The 26,021-nt window shown below is 40.9% G+C and overlaps 1 protein-coding gene across 3 annotated transcripts in view; it reads right to left on the bottom strand.

Moving 5' to 3' along the window:
- LARP1 (La ribonucleoprotein 1, translational regulator) overlaps nucleotides 1-26,021 on the bottom strand; it is a 92,617-nt gene that overhangs the window by 45,177 nt on the left and 21,419 nt on the right. The window contains exon 1 of one of the 3 annotated variants that reach the window (XM_066618306.1): nucleotides 9,412-9,433. The exons of the other annotated variants lie outside the window; for them this stretch is intronic. The gene's annotated coding sequence lies outside the window, so the exon portion shown is untranslated. Of the gene's footprint in view, nucleotides 1-9,411; nucleotides 9,434-26,021 lie in introns of those variants that run through there. 3 annotated transcript variants of the gene reach the window in all.

The following is a 26,021-nucleotide window of genomic DNA, read 5'->3' as shown; positions in this document are numbered from 1 at the left end:
AAAGAGAGAGAAGCCATTGCTTTGAAACACCAAATGCTGAATGTTGGAGACAACTTAGGAAGTTGTAATCTTTCTTCCAGAAGATGGACAGATCTGCTACTTCTAAGGTCATGTCTCCAACTTTTAGCACTTGACATTTCAAAGCAACAGCTTCTCACTCTTCCAGATTAGCAAGGCACATTTCCCCCCACCATAAACCAAACCTAAACTCTTTAAAAAAAAAATAAAAATGCACTAAGTCATTTTTTAGCACATTAAATGCTACAGGGTGGGAGAGTGATTCACTGGATCACTAGCACCTTTAAAATAAGATTTTTTTCCCCTCTTGCATGGCTGGGACAGCACAACCTATTCTAACTTGCAACAAATTAAAAACAAATCCTCAAACAAAAAGGCACAGTGTGTTGAGAATAAATTGCTCGTTAGTCTTGCTTCCACTCAACAGTCAAGTCAGTGACCTCTGTTTAAGCACATGAAATGGCAACATGCTATGGCTGCATTAGAAAAATGTTACTGCAGAAGATTTCTGTTCACTAAATATAACAAACGGAATCGACATTGTAGTCATTTTTCCAAGGTTTGGTTTCACACAAATGTTCTTCCACCTTATACCGGCATGGATTTTATTTTTCAAAGAGAGTTAAGCTCCATGACCCGTGCACAGGGACAGTATCTTAATGCACACTCATTTACACTCCTGTTGTAACGCCTCACACTGCCACACGGTCCTGTTTCAAAGGTTAGACTTAAGATTCACAGAGATTCATCTAAACGCAAAGCAAGTTCACCACATCCATCAGAACTTTGAACTCAAAAAGCTTTTCTGATGGTTGAGCACTTTGGAGGAAGATTAAAACTTGCAAAACACACAGCAAACCCCAAGTTAACACTGCATTTGGTACAGAGTGACCTAGAAGGTTTGCAACTTTCCTCAGCAGTGAAATGGCTAAGTGTTCCCATTCCACACAAGAGAAAAGGAGATTAGCAACTGTGCACACAGAACCAGTCGTTCTGGAGAGCTGTCCTGTGGGAGGGTGCCAAACTGCTCCATGAGGCTGGAACAGGGAAACTGCCACATGAGATTCAAGACAATCCCAAACATTACTATGCCTTGCAGGGATTTATTCATTACGAATTGAGGCAACATAAGGAGAAAAAGTTGAAATAAGATATGGGGGGGCGGATTCACTTATCTGCAGGTGTGGGAAGGCCCCCCGCTGCACTCCCACGCCCTTGAGGCAAGGGGAGCTGACTGAGCCCAGGGAAGCTTCCCTGGGCTTCCCTGTGCCATATAAAGCATTGAAAAGGTCACTTCCAGTTTCTCTGTGAAAACCGGAAGTTGCTTTTCATTTCCAGCATTCTGAACCTGGCAGAGGCCACACGCATCTACCCGTGGCCTCTGCCAGGTTCAGAAGCACAGCTCTCCTCACCTCTGGGGGGTGGGTGAGCATTCCCTCATATCTGCAGATTCATGTATCTGCAGGGGGTTCCAGAAAGTTCCCCTGTGGATTTGGAGGCACACCTGTACTGCGATCAGTAGAGGAGCACACTACCGTCTCTGCAGCATTCAGAGATCTTTTGGCACTTCCTGCCACATTTGCTTCCTGAGGGTCTCTGCTGGATTCTTCTGATGGCAAGGAAAGTACCCCTTACCCCCCCAGTACCCCTTGTACCTAACCCCACTGATCCCATAGGATCAATAGTTCATTATTGATGTGATTATTGACACATTATCTGTGAATGTGCTATTCGCTAGGGTTCCCTGGAACCTAACCATAATGGGTAACGAGAACTGACTGCATTTAGGTAAACTCCTGGATGGCAAAAAATGGCAAAGATATAGAGAAATGGTTCAGATTTTAAAAGAAGTTTACTCTCAAGTTGTCCTCAAATTTCCACCCCTGAATGCCTTATTCCACACAAGTAGCCATGCAACCTCTCTCTTGAGTCTCTTGGCTGTCAATGAAATCTCTAATATCAGCAATTGAGGTTTCCAACTCCTCAGACTGGATGCAGGGTTTTCTATGATCCATTTCTTATACAGAGTTGCAATCTATTTGGCAACAGCAGGCAGGAAGCTCTACTGCATCCAAGGGGTTCCTTATAATTTGTTCTGCAATGGAAAACCACACACATGAAAGAGAGTATGTAATTATAACCCACCTCTGTAGTGCTCCTGATTATACTACATGAGCAATTCTGATTGAATAAAAGTCTAGACCACACCCTTTACTCCTACCCTTTTCAAATCCCTTCCCCAAAAATGTCTGTAGTACTGCCAACTCTTGTGCCTCAAGGTATTCACAAAGTGCAACACTTTTCACATGATTCTGAAATTTCAAACAACTGCTGGAGTCCCAATACCTATACAGACACGAATTACACCAATGACACCAAAGTGAAATCAGTGACTCCTCAAGACATTATGAGTTTGGGTCCTACTTCTAAAACTTGTTCTACCTTCTGGGCGGCTTCAGTATCAACCATACCGTACCATAGCAGAGCATTCAGCAATACTTGAGCATATTTATATATCTATAACTTGCTGCTGTGGGCAAAGATCTCTTGGTTGGGACACTACTCCACTATTGGAATTTAAAATGGGAACAGAACAAGACATCTTACAGTACAATCCTATTGTTTACTCAGAACTGAACTCTTACTGAGTTCAATGGGCCTTACTCCCTAGTAAATGTGTTTAGGATTGCAACTGGACACACCTAAATTCACACCCCAAAAAATTCTATTAGAGCAACACATTTCTTCTCAAAATCAAGCCGGAATGCTGGAACCAGCAGGGAAGCATTCATCCCCACAGAAACAGAATGAATAAATAATAATACTCTGCCAAATGTGTTTAACACCATCAGCATCTCAGCTGGTTAGGAGGGATGGCTCTACCTGTCTCAGGATTCCATCCTTCCATGAACTCCGCACCCCTTTCCAGTGGTTCTGCACATTTCAAGCAGGACTAATTCTCTGTCCAAGAAGCCACTACACGAAAATAACATTGCAAAAAATGAACACAGTGAAACAGAAAGAACAGCTTAAGTCCTTCGGACATATTCTGGTCCCCACCATCACAACAGAATGAGAACAATGAGAAGAATAGTAAAACCAGCAAAAAACCAATTTGTCGTTTAAATATCCATCCATTTACGTACAACTTTGTTCAGGTGCTGGGGGCCAGAGACCAACAGAGAAACAAAATGCCTAATAGACTAATTTAGACTGTGAGGTCCTCAACACAGAAGCCTGTCTTATTGTGTGGGTGTGACTGCATTCTGTAAAGTATGGCATATATAAACCGACAGCCAGTGGCATAGCTACCAAGGGGCAGGGGGCCATCCGCCCTAGGTACCAGCCTTGGGGGAGGGTTGACACCACTAGTGAGCAAAATTGCTAAAGTCACAGTTGTTAGGAATAACCCCATCATGCTATATACCGTTTGATGCAAAATTTACAGCAGAAGTCAATGGAAAAAAGCCAGTGTGAAATATTTGCATTCTATCAAAAGATATGGCTGAAAAACCAGAAAACAAAACAATACATGGAGCCCTATAGAAAGTGAAAGTCATATTGCATGTTTACTCATGAGTAGGCGAACTTGCCACTGCTGACAGCACTACAGAATGACCTCTCAAGAGACTGGGTTCTGTAAAGTACGGAATATACTGACAGCACTACAGAATGACCTCTCCATGGGTATTCCAAGTGGCAGACAAATATGCATCATGTGACTTCAGGTCACATGTTGCTACATGAGGTTCACAAAGAGAATACAGGGTTACACTACCCTACCATCATCACTACCACCTACCACTACCACCATTCACTACTTGTTCACAATTGTTCACATTTTACTGCTGTTTCCTCAAACTCTGATTAGAGAGTGCAATAGCAGGTACAAATTAAGCTATTTTCTCCTCTTATAGCCCATTCACTTTGTCACCCTGTACCCCTATAATTGAGTCAAGTCAAGATATACCAAGAAACGGATACAGAAGGCTTCTTTGACTGCAGAAAATATTAAAAATCAGAAGCCCATGTCACTGTAGGACTGAGGATAGACAATGTTCTGGACAAGAAGATTACAGAAATAAAAACAGGGGGATTCAAATATTCATTTTCAAATTCACAAAGGTCAGGTTTTATCAATAGCTATTACCCACAACAGCTAAATAAAACCTCCAGATTCAGAGCCAATATTGCCTCTGAGTGCCAACTGCTTGAGGAGACAGTTGCTACATCTCAGTTAAGGGCTTTTAAAAAGAATTTAGTCACTTTTCACAATAGAAGTCTGGACTAGAAGGATCCAGTAGAGCTCCTCTCATTTTCTACAACTTTATCTTAGATAATTTCATTATCTTAAGGTTATACAGACTCCTGACTAACATGATTGCAAAATGTTTTACCATTTTAAAATCTGCTTCAATCATTTCCCATGTGTTTCCATGCACATAGTGCTGGTTTTAACCTACAAAGCTCGACATGGCTTAGTAGTTCAAGGATCATTTGCTGCTCATTTGATGAAATCATTTCAGAAGGCCCTTCTCAAAGTACCTCTGCCTATGAAAATTAGGCAGGTGAGTACTACAAACCAGATCCTCTTGGTACAGGCATCCCAACTTTAAAATGCCCTCTCTGTGTCTGCTTGATGCATATACTCATGTGTTACCCACACTCATGTGTTTAAATGCTAAGTGAAAATGGTTTTATTTGCCCATGTCCCTTTTAAGAACAATAAAGTTCCACTGCTTTATTTCTGCTGCCTAGTTCTTCATATTTTATTGCTATTCATATTATATTTATTTTTGTAATCTGATTGCTTAATTGTTATTTGTTACTTTTGTAAGCCACTTTAAAAATTTTCCATTGAAAGACAAGAGATGAATATCTCAAAAAGCAAACTAAAATACTATTCATACTGAACAGAGATGAGGAAGTGAGTCCATCCTTTCCCTGCTAATCTATCCAATCCATCTTGCATATCTCCCTTTTGTGGAAATTCTGGTCTGGAAAGAGGTGGGCAGAAAATCCCAATACACTGGGGGTAGCATTATCTTTTTCTTTTACAACTGCAAGATCGATTGCTGATTTTCTGGTAAGGAGGGCACTGCAACTTTTGTTGACAACATAAGTTCAGGTAGGTGAGTCTTTACTTGTTTGCAACTTAGTCTCAGACTGGGTCCTCCTTGGTGTTCATTTGTCAGTTATCCTGATTTTCCATCCAAGTAAACAAGAAAGTGAAGCAATTTCTACCACATCAAAGGCCCAACAACTTTTAATTAAGGTTCTCTTTTTAGCTTAGAGAAGGATATTTCATTCAATTATTTAAAAGTGTCATAGTAATAGAAATAAGTATAACCTAGCCATTTCCCACCTTCCAAAATATCATTAAACCAATCAGTAATAAACACCTGCTGTCAGACATTGAACACGAACATTTGATGCCACAAGGCTTGGCTACGAGCAACAGGTGAGCATGGCACAACCCTAGCAAACACGAGCACACCAGAAATTGATAAAAAGTGGCCCTGATATTACTGAACAGAATGAAAATGTTCCAGGCAAGACAAAAAAGTTTAATCTTTCATTGTTCCCACAATAATGAGATGTGCAAGAGCAATCTCAACTAAAGGGAGGGAGCCAGTAAATTTCACTGAAAATTTTAATTTTTATAAAATAAGTAGTTAGGGAATTCAGTCTTCTATCTCTTCAGTCTAGAGAATGACAGTTTCTGTTGCCCCCCCCCAATCCAACATTTAGAGAAAGTGTGAGGGCAAGCTCTATAACAGCGATTTCCAACCTTTTTCAGCTCGTGGCACACTGAAAAGGCACTAAAATTGTCAAGGCACACCATCAGGCTTTGGTCAATTGACAAGGCACACCATGCTGCCAGTGGGGGGCTCACATCCCCACTGGCTCTACTAATAAGTTATCTTTCCCCAAATTCCTGTGGCACACTAGTGTGTCACGGCACAGTGGTTGAAAATGGCTGCTCTACGCCAGGGGTCTCCAAAATTTTTGACCAGAGGGCCGCATCAAATGTCTGACACGGTTTTGAGGGCTGAAAAAAAATTATAAAATTTATATAACTAAATTATGAAACTTAGATGTGTGAATCAATGAATGAATGGGCTCATTCGTTCAACCTCTCTGGCCCTTAGAACACCCTCCAGATGCAACCAGAGCATAGTTCCAGTCATGTTCAGCAAAGTGGGCCAGGGGCTTTCGGGGACAGAGGCTCGCTGCGGGCCGCATCTGGCCCCCGGACCAGGGTTTGGAGACCCCTGCTCTATACTATCACAATCCCAAATCAGTTTGTGGCACTGAAGAAGAAAGTCATCCACAAAAGGTCAAAGCTTCTGTAGGGTGGGGATGGGAATCCTAAGAAATCTTAAATTCAGTGCCACTACAATGGCCTTCATGACGAGGTCACCACAAGCCAATTCCATGTGACAAGATCTCGACACAAAAGCTATAAAGTATATGCTTACCATATGGGCCCTTTATACTGCATAGAGAGAGACTCCATGGAAGTGCTACATATTCTTGGCAGGTGGCTGGAGCTCCATGGAGACATTAGTACTTCTAGAAAGTTCTTGCTACCATGGAAAAATGGAATAATAGAACCAGCACACTGATTCCAAGCAAAAGATTCTGACGCAAGGTTTAGCACAGAGGAAACTGTGTTTGAAGTTAGAAAGCTCAGTCAAAATTCAGTTGTGATCAACGTTTCACACTTCATGTATACATCAAACCTCTGTTATTACTACCACAGCCCTACTGAAAATTTAACTTCTGCTTCTACTTTAAAAAGCTTTAAACCTCAGTTCTACGGTTGGTGAGCTTTGAAAGAATGACAAGGATTACTCGATTTACAATGGCACTTTCTTCAACTCCGTTTTCTGAAGGGTCAACAGAATGTCCCTTAAAAAGTAAATAAAGTTAAGGTTTGCAAACATCCTTGAAAACTGTGTGCCTCAGAAGGAGTCCTTGTACTTTCACCAACACACATGGAAATTCTGAAGAAACTAATACGGCTACTCAAATAGGAAAGGCTCAGCAACAAGAGGACTGGTCAGAATAAAACACACACACAGCCATCTCTCCTAAGAAAGGAATATTTTTTCTTTCTAGAAATATTACATTCATATCATATTTCTTATGATTATATGTACACAAAAAGAACCAGATAACTCTAAATTCATACATTCATTGACTACAGAACTGCATACATGAATGAGCTATTAGTTCTAACTCTAGAGACAGAACTTCGATGCCGTTGCACACGTTTGCAAAAGGTAAGGCAAAAAAATCAACGTAATAAGAAATCAAGTGATGCAGATATCTATGTTAACAAGCACACATTATATGGAATTCTATAACCCAGAGGATAATATGGGGCTGCTACAACTTGTCTGTTGCTAATTTCGATACGTGATCCACAATGCAACCTAGAAAAGCATCCATTCAAAGTTATTGGGCAGGGGAGGGGGGCTTCAAGGAGATTCTCTCAAGAATCAAGACAGCAACTTAACTGTGGACTCCAATCTCAACTGTGGATCTCCAATCATTTTTAAAAAGCACGTAAGATTTACTGGCATCTTGCCTACAGAGCCAGTACTTCCCCTACACTTACCTCCCCACCAAGAACACAAGTGCAGATCCATCTTTCTCCCCACTCCACCTCCCATATCTACATCTTTCCAAAATAATGTCTATGTAAGAGCACTTCCACCTGTGCTCCTAGTGAATTACACACCACTTTTTAATTTAATACTCAAAAGTATAATACATTCATGAAAGACACTTAGCAAAACAAGGTGGCTGAAGGAAAACTGCAACTTCACCTTAAGCCTGAAGTCAGAATACAGATACAGATGAATTCCATTTCTTTTGTAAAGGGACAGTCAATGTTTCACTAAATATAATGTCTTCCTATAATAACACAGGCCAACACACATTTTGCTTCCTTAAACGTTACACCAATTCCTGGGTATATTTGGGGTGCCGATTCCAAAAATGGCATCCGTTTTGCCCTATCACGTCTAGTTTTGGAGATATAGTATAGTGAATGGTTCAAGCAGCTTTCTCGTGAGGAAGCCTACACCATGGCTTCCTCATGAGGAAGCTGCTTGAACCACTCACTAAAGAGGCTATATTATATCTCCAAAACTAGACGTGACAGGGCAAAACGGATGCCATTTTTGGAATTGGCACCCCAAATTCATATCAAACCACCATAAAGTTTGGGAAAAACTTTTCTGACCCTCAGTTTTGTAGGTCTGTGTAATCCAACTAGAAATGCTTTGCGCAGTAGAAAGATAGCCTCTTAAAGATCCATCAATATTAGGTTAGAATACACAGGCACTTCCAAAATGTATTGCCAAATATGTTTTGAAATAGCATAGATATGGTAACTGTACAACAATATTGTGTGCATCTGCAGCAACCCAACCAAGAACTGGCCACTACCCTGTGAAGAACATAAGCTAAGAACGTAACTCATTGGGATTATTAAAAAAAATAAATCCAAAACTCCTTTAAAAGCAGACTACTTTAAAAGAGCATCTATCAATATAGCTCAAGGTATAAACAGACAACATAATAAACCATATACAAACAAACACAGATGAGTATGACTTTTTTCTTTTGAAACCAGGACCCCCACTGCTCTGCAGTGTATAACTTTTCTTAGGTTACTAGAAAATCCAGCAATTGCATAGATAATGCTGAAATACTCCGCATAAATAATATAAATGCCACTACTATGGACAAGACACTATCCCCTTACAAAGAAGTTCTAAGTCCTTGAATAAGTGGGCACAGGATGAAAGGAAATGTTGAAAGGCACCCTTACACAGTAGTGCCAGTACCCTGGTGTCAGATTGCACTTATAAAGAAGGGGGGAGGACCAGAGAAAACAGGACTGCTTATTTAATTATTGCACTTTGTGAAAAAGGCATTACAGTGCTTCCACTTTTGTGGAAAAATAAAGTTTTCCAGCAAAAAGTACCTGTCACTAGATAATACGATCATACAAATACCATATATACCAATGCTTTAATTCCTGCAGATATCCTACATTAAGAGACATTGCTTCAAAAAGAAACACAGGGGTGTCTGTGACAAACAAGTTTGATGCAAGCAAGAAATGCATATTTAGTTCATGTACACACATGCACATACACCCCACGCACACTGAGTTGAACAGGGAAAAAGCGTAAGACAATCATTTACATGCTCAAGGTCATTTGCTCTAAAGATTGCATTCCCCATTCTCATTCCAAAGGGCATCCCCTTTCAAAAACAGCTAGGTCACTATGCCTTTTCAAAGCAGAGGGGAGACGGAGAAAAAGCAAAAACAACTTGGTCCTATTTGGACAAGCATACCTCCTCACTTACAGCATGTTAAAATACAAGAGAAAGATTCTGAGAAAAGTCCGGTGGCCAACTGCCTTTACAGAAGCAGGAATCAGAAGCAAGCAAATCAGTTAGCAGCTCCCTCCAGCGTTGCTATATTAACCACCAAATTTGTGACTGTTGCCCAACCTGGAAGCACACACTCAAGGTAAAAGGAACAGCTACTAGAAGAAAAGAGGAGGAGGAAACACACATACAAGTGGGCTGGTTTTGCAGCTCCCGGAAGAGAGTGGCTGAATGCCACGTTAGTCCTTTCACCTGCATCTGTCTATCATGACCTTGGGCTGGGACTGCATGACAAGTCTTGGGAAAACTACACACTTTTCCAGCTGTCACAGACACAGTGCACTTCCATGAACATAGGCAATCTGCTTCCAAAAACTATGGTCACGTCTACAGAATTATGTTTATTCTCAGCCAACATCCACTGCAACTTTGCAAGCCACCAGAAAAAAAAAAACACTCTTCTTTTGTACTAAAAACATTTGAAAAAAAACTCATTTTAAACCATATCTGTTTAAACCACGTTGATTTTTTTGCCTTACCTTTTGCAAACGTGTGCAACGGCATCGAAGTTCTGTCTCTAGAGTTAGAACTAATAGCTCATTCATGTATGCAGTTCTGTAGGGTTCATTGGCTTCAATGAATGTACGAATTTAGCGTTATCTGGTTCTTTTTGTGTACATATAATCATAAGAAATATGATATGAATGTAATATTTCTAGAAATAAAAAATATTCCTTTCTTAGGAGAGAAAATTGTCCCCCCTGAGGGGGGACATGATTGAGACATACAAAATTATGCAGGGGATGGACAGAGTGGATAGGGAGATGCTCTTTACACTCTCACATAATACCAGAACCAGGGGACATCCACTAAAATTGAGTGTTGGGCGGGTTAGGACAGACAAAAAAAAATATTTCTTTACTCAGCATGTGGTCGGTCTGTGCAACTCCTTGCCACAGGATGTGGTGCTGGCATCTAGCCTAGATGCCTTTAAAAGGGGATTGGAAAAGTTTCTGGAGGAAAAATCCATTATGGGGTACAAGCCATGATGTGTATACGCAACCTCCTGATTTTAGAAATGGGTTATGTCAGAATGCCAGATGCAAGGGAGGGCACCAGGATGAGGTCTCTTGTTATCTGGTGTGCTCCCTGGGGCATTTGGTGGGCCGCTGTGAGATACAGGAAGCTGGACTAGATGGGCCTATGGCCTGATCCAGTGGGGCTGTTCTTATGTTCATATCATAAGCCAAAATCACAAGGCATCCAAAAACAAGCTTTCACGTCATGCAGAATTCTTTATCAGCCTCCATGGTAAGCAAAACAGCACACAGAAGGTCCCCCAACTGAATGGCAGCTTAAGCTCCAACAGGTCCTCCCCTCCTCTGTTTCTTTGCTTTACCATCTAACCTTGAGGAAGAATTCTGCAGGACTTGAGAGTCTCTTGCTTGCTGTTTTGCCACTTTAATTGATCAGAATAAGAGCACCACCCTATTCTGAAGCATAGATTTTTATTTGAGGGACCAACATGGTCATCTATAATTCTGAAGAAGCCAAAGAGTGTCACTGTTAGTACACAAAGAAAATGCTGCACTGTGGGAATAACTGCAATCAAGTCTACCTAACATGGGAATAAACCATTTTCAGGGAATCTTAAGAGGGGATGGAAACTGCAAAGCATTGCAGTCCATTGAAAAAGGACACAGACCCTTTTCCACTGAGTCTAGCTCTGTCTCCCTGCATACATGCAGCCTGGCCTCTAATGAAAAGCTTGTTAACAGTTAATTATTACCTATTCAGATATACGATCTCACAGAAGACTGGCAGCCAAGAAAGGAGGAAAATGGTCACATGACTCAAAACTTGCTCTACAAAGCAATGCAGAGTACACTGCATTTGGTGCTATAAATAATGCCACTGTCTCTGCCCCCAGACCTTCAACATGACAAACTGAAGAGGCCACCCCACCTCTATCCTAAGCCAGGGGAAACCGATCCCCCTCTTTATCGAACTTTGTGTGTTCTGTCAAGCCAAGTTATCCAGCCAGTGCCAAACTGTGGAGATTGGCTGACTTCATACAAGTGACAAGCTTCAATACAGAGTTATTTTCTCCTGTTCTTGGAGATGAGAGCAAAATGTTCTGACACCTTGGCAATGACAACTGAATTCCAGAATCTATGCTCTTCAGAGTCTTAGAATGCCTAAGTGACTATTCTTTGCTCTCTAATGTGATCATGTCCTGGTTGCTCATCCAAACACAGGTACCACAGCAAAGCAAGTGAAATGATGTGGGTTTAACTACTTCCTTGGGAACATGAAGTATCACTACCTTCAGAAAGACCACATTCCATGTAAAGTTCACTGCACACTGAAGGGGAAATCCTGCTGCATAAGACGCAGGAAGGGCATCTTAAAATTCAGCAAGAAGAAACTTTGTAAATATAGCAACACACTACATGCTTATCTATTGCTCACAAGCGACAGACAACACAATTATTTTCTTGATCCACCATGAAATAGAAGTCAGTGAGCTGTGCTGCAGGGGATCGAATAAATCACAGTACAGATCACTTGGAGTCCATAAGCAAAACTGCATGAGATGAGCCATGCCTCAAGAGATGTAGAGATGAAACTCCTTTGAATACGAGTGTCAAATGAAAGGCTTGAGAGCCCACTGTCGCCTGCACAAGTTTTTTTGAGGGTGTGCGATAATTTGGCTCTCCCAAGACCACCCCTTCAACACACTTGCCAAGGCTCTGGGCAAGAGAGACAGAAGGTGAGGGAGAAGCAACAGACCAGGAGGCATGAGAAAGGGAAAAGCCGCCGAGGCCCCAGGAGAGCCTAATATCACATGGGATGCCCTTTTAGCTATGCAGCTTCTGCTGAGGCATCGCTTCACAGCTCACATTGGAGAAAGCACCCTCAGATGCAGCGCTACCAACTGCAGGCACAGCCACAGAGTGTGTCAGTGCTGGGAGGAACTGATTAGCCAGCACGCTCCCATTTTACCAAGTATAGCACACCTGATTTTAGAACAACCAAAGAGGGTTTATGAAACATATTGATCCTGGGAAGAAGCATTATCTGACAGACTCTTCACTGCATCACAAGAAAGTTCCATTCAGAAACCATTCCAAAGAACAGTTTGCACAAATCATAACCTGGAAGACTGAACCAATAGAGCTACTCACTGACTGTCATCTTTAGTTTCAAAGCATTTAGTTTCATCTCTTCACCGGAGCAATAGTTGAAAACACGGTTTGTCAATTCAGACATAGTACTTATTTATTCATTCATTACATTTCTACCCCATCCTTCTTCCAAATAACTCATGGAGAGCTTTAATTGTTATAACTATCCTGTGAGATCCAGCAAGGATAACAGGGTTGGAGTCCACCCAATATGCTTCACAGCCAAGTGGTATTTGAACTCAGCTCCTCCGATCCAAGTCCAACACTGACTCAGCAAAATGGTTTTGCAAACCCACTATTCTCAATTCAATGGTTTACCAGTTGATCACCTAATGGTTTGTCTTCAGACACTGTGGCAAATCATAGTTAAGCTATCACATCCACAGTTTGCCTTTATATCCTTAATCCACCCCTAACTATGCAAGAAGGTGCTTTCTGCCTGTAGGACTTAACCACCAAAACACATGGTTTCCCCTTTTCAGTATCTAGGGATAAGAGGTCTTTAAAATGAAGATGAAGTGTGTGGAAATCTCAAATTACAACAAGTTGTGTGTCTCACAAATCAGACAAGAATGAATTATGCAACTACAGGTTGAGTCTCATTCATGAGGGTTCTGTGAACTGAATTTGTCCTTTGGATGGCAAAAAACAAACTAAATCAAATCAATCTAAAAAACAAAGTCCCTTTGCTCCAGTGATTTAAAAATAGCCTTGCTGACCTTTTGAAATGCACACAGGGGCAATCAGTCTCTCTCCAGGCACTTAGGCTTCACTAGGATACAGCAATCCCCCCCTTCACCAGGGGCCAGTGAGGGAGAAGAATGGAGGTGATAATCACTGCCATTTAGCCTATATTCATGTGCTCAGGGGGAAGGGAGGAAAGAAAGAGAATGATTGATGGATTGTCAGCGGGCTGCCCTCTCTCACATTAAGGAGGTTATTGCTAATGGACAGTTTTCCTTTAATTTAAAGGGTACTCTCATCCTGTTGAGATAGAAAAATCTGGGTAATTAGGTAATCCCTGTAATCACTTGCATAACTGTCTCTCTACAACAGCAGAAAGCAGTTTTTCAAACTGTGATTTTAAAGAGATGCATTTTTCCGCCCTCTCCAGGGATCAGCACATTCCTTCTCATTTGCAGTGGCCATAGCTGTTGAGTCAAATCCATGTATAACAAGGTTGGATCTATACTTCTGTAGGTCATTCAACAGATCAATAATCTCCCTCAACCTGTCCCCAAACAATTGTTTCAGTCAAGACAGAAGGATGACAGTAATTTCTCAAAAGGTACAGTACTATTAAAAACTTTATCATTTCCTTGGGAAACTAGAAGGATTTCATAGAAATCTGTAATGCATGTAATACTCATCAACATAAATATATAAGGACAAGAATTCTAATATTAAATAGAACTTGTCTTCCCTTCTTTACTAGTTTTATATAGAGATGTGAAGACCTGGAAAAAAACCCATAATTTTTTTTTTTTTGAAAAAAGTTTTTTACCATTTTTTTCCTGAAGTCTTTTTTGTTTTTTCCCCATAAAATTGGAAAAATGGGGGGGGGGGGGGAAGAAAAAAATTGATTATGGAATGTTTTATTTTATCATGATGAATAAAATATTTTAAGACAAGGTGTTCCAAAGTTTTCCAAATCATTTCTAAAAAATTTATGGTATCAGATTATTCTAATTTCTGTGCACTGAGGACAAGCACGTCTTAGGTTACAAACCAAACTCTCCAATACAAGAACAAGATGCATTTCTTCCCTTAGGAGGTGCTGCTATTGTCACAAGAAAAGAAAAAGGTTTCGGTTTTGTTTTTGCATGTGGGTGGGTATGTTCGGTTCTGTTCTGTCCTCTTCACTAGGCCTTAAAGCATTGGAAGAAAATACAGAGCAACAAAAAGGACCTGAAAGTATATACTTAATTTAAAAAGGTAAGAGTTGAAATTTATCTGATTCCAGAAAACTGAATCATTTAGCTACATTAGTTTATAAACCTTGTGTAAATAATAATTTAATTACTACTAATCTGGTTCTTTACTTCCTGCACCCACAACCACAGATTAGTGTCTTCTTGCAAACTAGCCATTAAATTATTTTTCTTTCCTACGTCCCTCAGGAAAATGGTGAGACCAACATCTAGCACAGGGGTGCCCAAACCCCAGCCCTGGGGCCACCTGTAGCCCTTGACCCTTCTCAATGCGGCCCTCAGGGAGCCCCCAGTCTCCAATGAGCCTCTGGCCCTTTGCAGATTTGTTGGAGACCACACTGGCCCGACACAACTGCTCTCAGCATGAGGGTGACTGTTTGACCTCTCAAATGAGCTGTGGGATGAGGGCTCCCTCCACTGCTTTTTGCTTCACGTCTGTGATGCAATAGCGGCAGCATAGGAAAGGCCAGCCTTGCTTCGTGCAAGGCCTTTTATAGGCCTTGAGCTATTGCAATACTTTCATTCATTCATATAAGTTCATTTTTATATATTCATTTATGTAAATTTATTCAAATTTTAAATGTAAATTAATTCTTTTCCAACAGTGTAAGAGAGATGATGTGGCCCTCCTGCCAAAAACTCTGGACACCGCTGATCTAGCATATGGAGGCATTTTCACATTACAAGTTCTTTTGAGAAGAAAAATTTGATTTGCAAATACTGTCAGATGAAATATGCATTTCCAAATGCTACCAGGATAACAAAACACATTCTTGTATGTAACAAGTGTCCTGTAGATATTAAAAAATCCTTCATGGATCTAAGTGAAGAGGACCACAATGATGAAAATGCATAGCTTTTCTCAACGTTCTCGTTCAAGAAGTCCTCTTTCTACTCCATCTGTAACATCAGCAGCAACACAAAGTGTTGTTGTTCCATCAGCAGCAACTTCAAGTAAACAGATACTGAAGACAGCTGCATTCAAAAATTATTCAATAACTTCATTTGTAGACAAGATGACACCTGAAGATCAGGAAAAAATTGATTAAACTCTTGCAAGAGCAATAAATTCTTCTGGAACACCATTTTCAATAAATGAAAATACATACTGGCAGGAAGCTTTGAAATAACTAAGATCATCATACCATTTGCCCAGTTGACATTCTTTGAGAAAGACTTTTTTGGAATCGGAACATGAACATGTCATAGAATCTGTGCAAGGAAAAATGAATGAAGCACTACTTACAGATGGATGGACAAATGTGAGAGGAGCAGGAATTATAACTTTTGTTATAACAACACCTCAACCAGTTTTATACAAAAGCATTGAAACAGGAGAGAACAGACATACTGCACAGTATATCAACTGTAAAATATGTGAAGTCCTACAGAAAACTGGGAGTGGCAAAGTATTTGCTTTGCTGACTGACAACGCCAGCAATATGAAAGCAGCCTGGGAGACCATAATGGAGAAGTATCCACATATTACTGCAATAGGATGTGAATCTCATGGGCTAAACTCGCTTCTTAATGATATTATGAAACTGGACAACCTTCAATGATCTATAGACAAGCAAAAGAAGTTATAAAACATGTAAAAGGTACTCATATTGTAGCTGCAATTTTCAAGAAGCAAGTAGAAAAAAATGCAAAGAATAAAATAGTGGCACTGAAGCTTTGTAGTAAAACTCGGTGGGCTAGAGTGGTGATCTCCTTTGAAAGTTTACTAAAAAACAAAGAAGTTCTTCAAGAAACAGTAATAGTTGAAGATCTTAAAGTACCCAGGAGTGTAAGAAACACTGTTCTTGATCAGGATGACTTCTGGGTTCAGCTGCAAAATTTCTTAAAGATTCTAAAGCCAATTGCTGCAACAATCACTGCATCTGAATCAGATAGTGCACTTTTGTCAGAAATTCCTTATTTAATGACCAAGATAAAAACAATTGTTTTTGAAAATCTCAGTATATAGTCACTTACAACTATAGAGGAAAGTAAAGTGAAAGATTTTATTTTTAAAAGGGAAAAATTTTGTTGGCATCCAATTCATGCTGCTGCAAATCTGCTGGATCCAAGATTCAAAGGTGGAAATATAAGTGATGACAGCACTGTTACTGCATTTGACTGGCTTACAAAACAAGCAACACATTTAGGACTTGATGTTGGGAAGGTACTTTCAAATGTTGCAGAATAAAGAACATCTTCAAGGATTTGGTCCAGGAATGCAATCTGGGATTCTGCCAAACATATTCCTCCTGCAACATGGTGGCAAGGTCTTTGCACAACATAGCCTCTACTTTCTCATCGCCTTCTTCAGATTCCTCCATCTTCTGCAGCATGTGAAAGAATCTGGTCTATGTTTGGAAACACTCACACTAAATCAAGAAATAAACTGACATGTGAAAGGGTAGAGAAGCTTGTTTCAATCTGGACAAACCTTCAGTTTTTAGAAGTCCATAAAAACTCTGATAATGACAGACACAACAGAGTAGCTGCAGAAGCAGAGACTGAAACTGATAATTACAGCTCAGAAAATGATTCTGATTAAATTTCATGCCCATTCCTTAAAAACTTCTCCCGTCTTCAATTCTTTTTATGAGAATGGGTTTTTTTACTTAATACTGTGGAGGGGAAGTATGAATAATTGTTACTTCAGATTTTTAAAAATTGTTTTGTGGAGGTATTTTTGTCTGTTCCACATACACTAGTAAACAGTTCAGGGGACTGTTGCGTAAATTCTGCTTGTAATAATTGTTTGGATACACTATATTTTTAATATGCTAGTCATGCTAATTTTATGCCATCAAATTGTCCATAGTCATATTTTATGTTCCTAAAGCAACAGAATGACTTTCAATCTGGAAAAGAAAAAAAGTGCTAATGTAGCATTTTTTCAAAAAATTTCCATTTTTTTCCCAAAAAACCCCTGGCCAAGCTTCAAAATTTCCAGAAATTTTACATCAATAGTTTTCTATGGGTACATGCAAATTCAGGCTTCAGCAGCTTTTTAAAAATCACAAAACTGGAAAACGGATTTCACCAGAAGCCAAGATAACTGACTGTAGCTATTCCTGTGGGCCCAAGAACAGCGCCAGCAATAAGGTGGCACTGCCTACAAGTCCACATGCTGCATGCACATCATGATCAAGGAGACCTCCTCTAAGAAGCAAAGACAACTCCCAACAGGACAGTTACATCAGGAACAATGGCACTCTTCCAAGCCCACAGGATATTCAGCCAGCCTTGTAACTGAGAGAACAAAACGTACCCACCTGCAAAAAAAAATGTCCTGCCTTAGGAGTTAACCACCTAGTGGTGGTAAAGCTTATTTATTTTTACACACTTTCTTGCCATGCCTCTGCAGGCAGCAGGGGCTTCAGCAGCACTTGAAGAGCTGACAATGTTCCCAGCAGGCAGTTTTTGACTGTCACCATTTTCCTCATCTAGAGCACCTCTGAAGATTTTACATCATAACACATTCTAGAAGAAAAACAAAGGCAATTGGCAAAGTTAGCCGCCAGGAACACTATCAGTAATTCAAGAGCAGCTGAAGCTCTGCTCTCAAATGAATGGCAAAAAAAAGTTGTCACTTGCCACATGTATCTTGCAGAGAAACAAAGAGCTATTTGCTCTGACAAAAATCTCAAATTACCAGTGGTGGTCAGGTGACTAATTAAGGACAGGCACAATATATGACACAATCCAGGTCACTGGAATTCTAAGGAATGCTATGGTTCAGAGAACTTAGGATACATTTTAGTCCACAAAGGGTACTGCATGAGCATCCAGGCAAGCCCTGCTTCTTCACAAGATCACATATGCCTGATGACATACTATTTATTCTGACTGACAGCACCTCTCATGCAGGAGTCCTTCCCTGTCCTATTAACTTGAAATCTTTTAAGTGGAAATATGTTGGGGCCTGAGCCTGGAATGTATGCATGTGAAGTTCAAGCTCCACTACTGACCAATGACCTTTCCTATCCTTACCTCTAGAGATCATTTTGCCCTGTACAGTAGCCAATGCCCATGTAGTACATTTCTGAACTGCTTTTTTATATAGAGGCACTGCTTGACATAACACAACTTCAGAGGGAGGTTATATCATCTTAGCCAACCATCGAAGACTTGCAACTTCTGACCAGAACCTCCTCCAATTCTGATTAACAGGACAAAGTATTATAGAGCCTTCCTTACAAAGTTTCAAGTTAACAACCATAACTGAGTTGCCAAAACTCACAAAGTTCAGTTTAGTAAAGAAATGTTTTGGAGGCCAAGAGAAATAATGAAAGACTGGAGCAAATCCAAAACAGAACAGGGCTAGCACTTTGCCCTTTCTTTTAAAAAAACTCACCTCCAGCAAGATTCACTGAACCAACCCACCTGTTTAAACCAGATATTTTCTCTCTTCCCTCCCCCCCTTGGCCTTAAAAGCAAGTTTAAAGCAGTAGTTGCAAACTGGTATTGGCAAACAGATTCTCTTGCTGGGAAACAGCAATGACAAAAAGTCCCTTCCATTCCAGACAGGCACATCCCGCTTCAGGCACATCAATTTTCAACATGCAAATAAGTACAGTCCTGAATTCTTCACAGCTCAACCCTCTCCTTCAAAATTTCTTATTTTCAAACCAACCAACCCACCAACATATAACTAATCCCACCAACCTATAACTAAAAGCTATATGACCTATTAGTTTGAGTTGCACTTTTTTCTCCATTAACCACAGTTTGCTTTAGGGCAGTGGTTCTCAACATTTCATTCTCAGGGAGCTCTACTAGAACATGCATGAAGTCTTGGGGAGCCCCATAGTGCTGGCAAGCATACATAGCGGTGCAGTACTGAGCAGCTGGCTGCCTCTTACAATGCACTCACAGAGCCCCTGAAGGAGTCATAGGGAGTCCCAGGGCTCCTAGGAGCAAACATGCTATGAGAAACACTGCTTTAGGGAATCTCTCTCCTTGGCACAAAACCAGCTCACAACAGTACTTAATAAAATCAATCAAGTCAATAATGAATTGTTTCTCAAGCTGCTTTTGGTCTACAGTTGACTGGATATGCTTCACATCAGTCAGCTTCACTGAGTACAGAAAACAAAACTAAATGCACACACTGTAAAATTAAAAGCAAGCCCATGCGACACTGAGGCAAAACCCATTTTGAAAAGCTAAAAGCTCAAATTATTTGGACCAATTATCTTACTTTCCCCCTTAAAACAGAAAGTTATTCAGATATATCTTACCACAGTGAACCTCATTTAACAAACTTGGGCACCAGTCCAAAGGATTGTCAATGAACTAAAATGAATAGAAGTCCTATTAATACAAGATAAGGAACATCATGCAGAATTTGGAGTATCAGGTGATCCACGACAGAAACGCATTGATCTTGGATGGTCTGGAGAATGAGATTTCATTCTCTGGTTAGCCATGGGTTGGCTACAAGGTCCTGGATGGATTCACTCTTGTCTTGAATGTCCAAACACATGCAGACTCTGAACACTGACACAATTCTTACTCAAGCATGCAAAGCCAGAGAATTGTTATAAGCACAAAACTGGGAGAGGCAGGCAGGAGCCTTGGCTTGGCTCTTGGACCATTCTGTTCCTGTAGCCCACCCAAGCTATAAAAAATGACCTACATCAAAAACTATTGTGCTGTACAAGGCTAGCCATTAAAAAGAGCGGGAGCATCTGCACACATTAAAAGTAGTAAGAATAAACAAATAATTTAAGATTCGTTATAGATTGCCCCAATTTACAACAAGAAACAAATGAAACCTGAGCATGTCCTGCAAAAGCTCCAATTTTAAAATACAATCCTATTACAAGAAATTTTAGAGGTAGGAACATATGAGTTAACACTGTAATTATGGTAAGGCATGCAATGTTTATTAGTAACACACCATTGCTTATTCTCGCCACTCCTTTTTCTTAGCAAATACTGGACAACATTCAGAAGCAACCTACTGTACTGACAGGGAGAAAACCCTGCCATTGTGCTGAGTCAGCCTGCAAATCTAATCGCAGTTTTAAAACATGTGGCACTACTTCGCACTTGTCTCTCTTCATACTATCTATAAAACACCACTAGGACACCAGTAGCCTTAGTTGTTTAAATTAAGAAGGAAAAATATGCTTAATGTTTAGTTCCAAACAGAAAAGCTTTCCTCAAAAGGGTGTTTCCTTTATGGAAATTTTGAGTTTGAATTTTACTGTGTTGTTAAAAAACAAAGAATCCTCAATATCTATATTTAAATTTAAGGTGTGGCTCACAAGCTTTTCCCTTTTAATGGGCTGCAGCCACAAACAAAAAGTCACAACCAAAGCCTCAGAGAATCACCAGGATATGATGGGCATTGCACTACTGTGGCATCTGAATAGGACAAGGCTGCCAATCCTATTGAAAATAGTGGACCTTAGGTTAGTTAAAACTAACTGGATTTATTGATTTCAATGGTGCATAGCCACAACACTTAAATAGAACACAGTGCATTTTGACTACAGTGGTGCCCCCTTATCCTCAAGGGTTCCATTCTGGAAACTCCTGCGGACAGCAGAAACCACAGATATGGGCGAACACATGTTCCCACAGCCTGGACCCTCTGCAGGTGAGGGTAGCCTTGCTTCCCTCGCTTCCAGAGGGGCTTCTGAGTTCTGCCAAAGCTGTGGACATCTGCCCGTGGGCTCGGCAGGCCTCAGAATGGCCATTTTCAGCCAAAAAACATTACTTCCAGTTTTCAGCCAAAAACCGGTTTTTTCAGCTGAAAACAGCCATTTTGAGGCCAGCCGAGGTGATAGGCAGACTGTATCCTACTTGCTATATTTCATAAGATAGACAGCATTTCTCTAGTCTTCAGACATTACATGCCACACACAGGATGGCCATGAAGAATGGCTGGGGCCATCACACTAATGTGGTTTGGTCCAGTCACAAGGGCCTTTTCCTTAACACCCTGGTGGCTCTGGAGAAGAGCCATCAGGTGGGAAAGACCCATGTGACCATGACACTCACACTAGAGAACAAAAACACCATATTTTGATATAAGAGCAGGTAAGCAGAACAATCACCTGCCTGACAACAAGAGTGAAGTCACTTTTCAAGAATCGCTAAGCAACATGTTCTAGAGATGGCAACACCCCCCAATCTGAATGCATTTACACAGTCCCCTGCTGCCTTGATCAAATATATGGCAATGCAAGTATTATCCGTGAAGAATAATAAAGTCTTTGAAAGCCTGCCTTAGGAAAGTCAAAAGAGTATAGGTAAGCTGGGAACACACACACAATTGTAGGTCCTTTAGGAACACAGCAGAATCCAAACTTTCAGCAACAAATCCCATCCAGTCGGCACCACAACGCAGAATGTTATTTCCAGGAATTTTGCAGACACCCCTTTTCCCTTGCTCAGTTTTGATTTAATGCACACAAGGATTTTTGAAACTGGAAAATTGTGTTTTGGGAATCTGTGCTATTTTTAAAAAATCCTCCAGTTTCCCTGTGTTTTTTGCCTATTGTTCAATCACTCCCTGAAGCTTCTGTGATGCCTCAGCATCCTAAAGGAGGATAACATCTACTTGCAGTAAGCCTGTCTTAAAACTATAATTCATTATTGTTCTTAATTACCTGTCTGATTGCAATTCATAAAAAAGCAAGCTGTCACCCTAAACCTTGCTACCACTTGAACAAGTTTCTGCACAAGTGGGAGTCCCTTTACAGGCAATGTAATTTCAAGAACTCCATTCTAGTACCACTTCCATTCTAGTACCATACAAGCTAGCCACTATATCCACCTATTTTTACTCACTCTTTCCTCCCATCTCTTTGGAGTTTTGCTCTGAGTTGGGGAACCATATATTTCAAGTAAGTATATTTGAGACAATCAGGGTGTGTGAAAAGTGGAACAAAAACAATGTGACAAGAAGTTTATAATGTTTAACATGTTTTAAAAAGGCATATAATTGTTTTGAATATTGTGTACATACTAACAAATTCCAATCCTTAATTTTTCTTCCCATTTCTGCATTACAGTTCATTAGCAGGTGTAATCAGAGCAAAGACCACAAACATAATGGAAGTGTTGAAAAATAATTTCCAGAGAAACAAACAAATTCATCAACTGTTGGTCTCTTTCTCACAATACAGACATAATGTCAGTCATTAAGGCAAGTTCATTTGCAAAGCAGAAAAGCAAACTGCTTAAAGGATATTTCCCATCTAAAAGCTGAGACACACCTTCCCTAACTAAGCCACTGCAAGCAAAAGATTATAAAAATTCACTTTTCCAGTTACCCACAGCAATTGGCATACTCCATTTAGACAAGATAGCACTTTCTTTTAACATGACTGCTGGAACAAATAGAAAAACAGATAAACACTGTCTCAGGAACAGCACATTTAAGACAAGCCTAAGACAAGCCTGTTTAGGTATACTATATTTACACTTCAAGGGCACAGGCAAATCAGCGTTCATGCCATTGCTGAAAAGGTCTTGCTAATATTCTTGCCCAAAAGCCCACAAGTTCCTTCTGTCTTAGTGGCTTCAACTGCAGCAATCCAATTGCATCAAGTTGGATAAGCTGCATACCAGGTTAGCTAAGACATTTGCTAAATGAGACTATATCAACAGGACAACAGAAAACATGAGCACTTCAGCTTCACAGGTGGAATCTGTTTATCTACTGTTTATCTGCTGATTTTACTTCTGCAGATCTGGCTCAGTGCGGGTCCCCTGGCCACACTGACCAACTCTATGGGTCATGAGATGACCAAAAAATTGTATTTAGGGTCACAGTCAAAAGAGTCTGGGAACCACAGCTTTAGACAAAATGTGGAGTGCATGAGGTTCAGTTTTACATTTACTGGTACAACTAGACAGGTAATATGTGACAACTGCAGTGAGGAAAAGACAAAACAGCAAGAGGCCAAAGAAAGCACTTGTAACACATATATGGTGGCCTATATGAAAGAAAAATAAGCCTATGAAGGAGAAAAGCCTATGAAGGAAAAAAGGAATAGGATGCTCTATGCCACTTAAGAGGGCTGAAGGGTGGCTCAGATACAGGAGTTTTAAGCATTGTACATGTGGTGCAGTACAAATCCAGGTTTTGCAATCATATGCTAACACAGGAATTAGTTATGACCCAAGCATATGATTGGATACTTATTCCAACACAGCAGCATTTTCTAATCCTGGACAAGTCAAAATTGCATCACCACCATGGAGTAAAACCTGAAAGTTTAGCACAGAACAGACAAATAGAACAGCAAATAGAAAGGGATGGGAAGGGGGAAAGAACCTGCCAAGTTTTGATCTGGGTTGAAAAATCCCTGGTGCTCTTTGACTACCTAGAAAATAGTTCCCTTCCCCCATTTAAATCCTCCAAAGCAACAAGGACTTCAACCCAACCTCCTAAAAGTGGGGTGTAAATTGGTCACTACCAAGTTGTTGAGAGCCAATGCAGTGGTTGGACTGCCTCAGCAGTCCAACAGTGAGAGTCAAGTTCAAACTGCTATTAAGTCATGAAGGGTGACTTTGGGTCCATCACTTCTCTCAGCCTAACCTACTTTACCAAACTGTTGAGTATATAAATGGGGGCAGGAATAGCAACCATATACGCCATCCTGATCTCCTTGGATAAAGGGTGGAATATAAATGCAACAAAACTGGCAAGTGGGTGCCAGATTCAAAACACTCAATGTAGACGAGCAATGTACATTGGCAGAAAGCACCAAGGCAAAATAAGAGCCTAAGGCAGTGGTTCTTGAACTCTCTGGGAGAGTTTGAGAGGCACCAAGTCTTTGCAGGGTCAGGGAGAAGGCAGCGACACGATCCCCAGGATTGTGCCACTCAGGGGGGCTGCAGGGACTGGGATGTACTCACCAGTGACTGCGAGCGCATGCGGGGCTCCCCAGCCGCTTGAAAGTGAAAGTGGAGAAAACCGAAAGTGGAGCGCAATCGCTCTGCTTTCACTTCCAAGAGGCTGGGGGCCCTGCAGGCACTCGCGCAGGGCTCCCCGCACCCTGGGAAGGCTGCTGCAGGGACTGGTGAGTACATCCCAGTTCCTGCAGCCCCATTAGCGACACAATCCTGGGGATTGCATCGCTGCCCCTCTCCCCCACCCCTTAAGGGGGCAGAGGCCAGGGCCCTCAGGCTGGGGCGTTGCAGCGCCCCAGTCTGAATACCACTGGCCTAAGGGCACAATCCTAACCAGGTCTACTCAGAAGTAAGTCCTATTCTGTTCAATGGTGCTTACTCTCAGGAAAGTGTGGTTAGGATTGCAGCCTAAATGACTAGATACTGTGATCCTTGAGAGTAAATACCCTATGTCAAAAATGCCACCTCTCTTGCACAGAAAAACCAAGGATATGATGAGCTAGAAAGTCTTTGAAATGGATGTTCGATAGGAAGAGGAGAAAATTTGAGCACACCAACACATTACACCAGTTTATAACTACAGGCACTGATCTACTCTGCACTGTCACCAACTAAGCTACGGAAAAGTAAAACAAGCCTAGTGCATATGGAGGAAACCCAGATGAAGGAAAAATTATGGAGTGAACACACCAATAGAAAAAAGGAAGTCACAGTGTTCACAGGGTCCCACATGCACTGATCACGTTCATAGGGTCCCACAAGCACAGAGGCAAGGGGAGTAGAAGCAAGGGGACTGGAAGTTGCATTTTTTTAGCCTCTAAATGTCATTCTGAGTGCGGCAGAGGCCGCAGGCAGAAGCATGTGGCCTCTGTTGGGCTGAGAAAACCCTCATCTCCCCTCGCTTCCATAGGGTGGGGGATGCATTCCCTCATATCCATGGTTTCACTTAACCACAGGGGGCTCTGGAACTAAACTGCCATGGATAGGGGGGCACACCTGTAGCTTCTTATTTTGCATAAGACAAAGCATTAAATTACAGGTTGAAATTCAACCTCAGCAAAATTCAAGAAGAGTTTCCTACTTTTTTTTTTTTTAAGGACTTCGGCAGTACATAAATACCAGAATTACCATACTGATTGAAAACAGCTTCCTATGGTGCATGATTTGAAACCTATACAGTGAAGTCCAATAAGATTCAATCACACAATCCTCATGTTGCTAATTTTCTTGAAATTCTTCAGTCTTCTTTAAATTATTGTATCTGCCAAGCCCAATACAACTGCTTGGCTGCTTGCTAAGATTTATTCTGCCGAGATCAACTTCAAAAACTCATATTTAGTAAAGAAACAATGCATTAATTCACCTGTGAGAAAACATGTAAAGATGTAAGTCAAGATAGCAAGCCAACACAACAGCTATGATCTGATACTCTACCTAAATGAGTGCAAAGGCCTAAAGCAACTTGGCCCAGAGACATGGAAGCAAAAAAGGTCACACCCCACACACACCTCATATATTCTATATATTTCTGGCATGCATGTCACAGCTGCTTTTCCTCCCAGCTACTTATCTGTACCCAGGGAACTAAAACTTGACA

This window comes from Tiliqua scincoides, chromosome 2, assembly GCF_035046505.1.
Source record: "Tiliqua scincoides isolate rTilSci1 chromosome 2, rTilSci1.hap2, whole genome shotgun sequence".
Classification (NCBI taxonomy): Eukaryota; Metazoa; Chordata; class Lepidosauria; order Squamata; family Scincidae; genus Tiliqua; species Tiliqua scincoides.
The sequence above is the reverse complement of the archived record's forward strand: the minus strand, read 5'-3'. Positions and strand labels throughout refer to the sequence as shown.